Raw genomic sequence first — 2,699 nt, 5'->3', positions numbered from 1 at the left:
ATGCTTTTTAAAAAAAATCAATTTTTATTGATGCCTTTTGTTTTATTTCTGAACATATTTCTCCTCTTCCTCCTACCCATTATACCATTTCTTATAATAAGGACTAAAAAGAAGAAAAAAAAAGCAACTCAGCAAAACCAATACATCAACTATGTTTGACAGTATATACAACATTCCACACTCCCGGCCTATGTAGAGGAGAAAGATGCATAGGGAAAATAATATTTAAGATGAGCAAAAAGTTCCACTTTTCTCATCTCTTCTCTGGAGCCAACCTCATTCCTTTTAATTACACAGCATCCAGTTTCTAGTTTTTTGGTTTTTCTGTAGTCATTGTGTATATTGTTTTCCTGGTTCTGTCTACTTCACTCTGCATCGGTTCATGTAAGTCTTCTCATGTGTTTCTGAATTCTTTAGAAATGCAATTTCTTATGGTGCAGTTATTTTTCCATTACATCCACATGCCAGTTTGTTTAGCCAACTGAGGTGAATCTACTTTGCCATAAAAAAGTGATGCCTTCTGTCTTTACCCCAGTTATTTCCCAGTATATCCCAAACACCATGTCTTTCCCCTCACTTCAGCCTTAACCTTGTGACAAAGAAAATCAATTAAGTAAAAAACATGCAATATTTCTCAACTCTTATTTCCTCATCTCTTCTCTGGGGCCTAAATTGGTCATTACAATTATACAGCATTCAGCTTGGTTTTGGTGTTTTCACATGATTTTTTTGGCAATCATTGTGCATAGTGTTTTCCTGGTTTAGTTTTCTTTGGTTTGCATCAGTTCATATCAATCTTCCAATTCTTCTTTGAGTTGCTTACATATGCTATTTCTTTCATTGCAATAACATCCCAATATATTCTTGTTACACTGGTCTGCTGTTTGGCAGTGAGAGCTGGAGCACTGCTATGTCTGAAGAACTAAAGAAAAGCATCCCTCCTCTGGCACATTGGGTGTGAGCAGGCTACAAAATATAACCAACAAAAGATATGACCAACAAACCCCGAAGAACAGTAGTTACTGATGACAACAAAGGAATTTGTAAGACAGAAAAAGAAGGCAAATCATTCCCATGACAAGAGCCGGGACATGTTGCCAGAGAGTTCCACAAATACCCTTGAGATGTTGGGAGGAAACAAGGCGTCCACTATGTTGAGTTGGACTCCCTTGTGGCAAATATTTGAGATGACAATGCATAGGAAGGGTATGAATGGATGAATTGCAAGGGAGGTTCCAAGAGTGAGACACATTTGAGTATTTTAGTTCCATTTGAGAATTCATGGCAATCTGTCCAATTATTCTTCAGTTGATGAGTTTCTACTCCTTCCAATTTTTTTTTTTTGGCAGTCACAAAAAGGTGATACTATGAATATTTTGGCATACGAAGAACCTTTCTGTATGACCTCCTTGGAGTACACACCCAGCAGTGAGTTGAAGGTTAGGACCAGCTTAATCACTTTTGTTGCATAATAAATTGTTTTCCAGAATTGGATATTAATTGACTGAGTCAACAGTACATTGGTGAGTTTGTCTTCCTGTAGTCCCTCCAACATAGACTATTTCTGTCTCTTGTCATCTTTGTATCATTATGGCTAGTTTTTGTGGTATGAGGTGAAAACTCAGTTGTTTTAATTTTCATTGCTCTTATTACCCTCAACACCTTCATTGATTTTGAACTTTATGAGTCCTATGTTTAAATAATAGGATCATAGGAAAATGGATTTAGAGCTAGAAATCTCAAGGTCCAACTTGTACCCCATTTTACAGATGAGGAGACTGAAGCCAAAAGTGGTTAAAGGATTCACCCATAGTCACACTGGTAGTAAATCAGTAGTGCCAAGGCTTGATACTAGGTAATAGGACCTTAGATGTGGAAAGGGTTTTAGATGCCAGCTAGTGTAACTTTTTACAGATGAGAAAATGGAGATTAGTAATGGCTAAGTGACTTGTCCAGGGTCACACAGGTACTAAGTGGACTTTTCCTTGAAAGAGAACCTCTGGCTTTCCATGACACACTAGTGGAGGAGGGTAAGGAAAGCTGGCACTGAGAGGGAGTGGTGGCAGGAGCAGAGATGTAATTAGGGATCAAGGACTGCAATTTCTGGAAACTTGGGAGCTAAGCAGCCTCACGTGCAAAGATCTAAGGCTTGGTGCCTTGAGCCGGGGTCAGAAACCATCACAGATGGGTCCCGGACCACTTTCTCAGCTCTGTTGAGAAGTTAGAGCCATTTTTAGTGCTTTTCTTTGCCCATTTTATGTCACTATTTTTTTTTTTTAAACACTGGCCATTTGGTGCTTGACACTCTTCCAGGACAGCAGCAGGCTGGTTAATGACTGCACTGGGGTCAATTTTCCTCTTACCCCTTGCCTGGCCAGGTCCTGTGGGTTCTGGACACTTTTGAGACCTCGGGCAAGTGTCTCACCTTCTCTGGGCCCATTTCCTCATTTGTAAAATAAGAGTGTTGAATCTGACAGTTCTGAAAAATACCGTGGAACTCAAAATTCCATAATTTTTGAGGAACTGAGGTGCTGAGCAGAGCCTTAGTCTAATGCATCCTTATAGCTACCCATCCTGCCTTCTGATTCAAGGGCAAATATCCGCCTAACCAGAACATAGATCTATTGCTGCCTCTTCCTGTCACCCCCACAGGGGAGCCACACACTGTGGTCTTAGCATACAATGAATGACTGAGAGTA

This window comes from Phascolarctos cinereus, unplaced genomic scaffold (assembly GCF_003287225.1).
Source record: "Phascolarctos cinereus isolate Bilbo 61053 unplaced genomic scaffold, phaCin_HiC Scaffold_726;HRSCAF=1367, whole genome shotgun sequence".
NCBI classification, from domain to species: Eukaryota; Metazoa; Chordata; class Mammalia; order Diprotodontia; family Phascolarctidae; genus Phascolarctos; species Phascolarctos cinereus.
Note: the sequence above shows the minus strand (reverse complement) of the source record.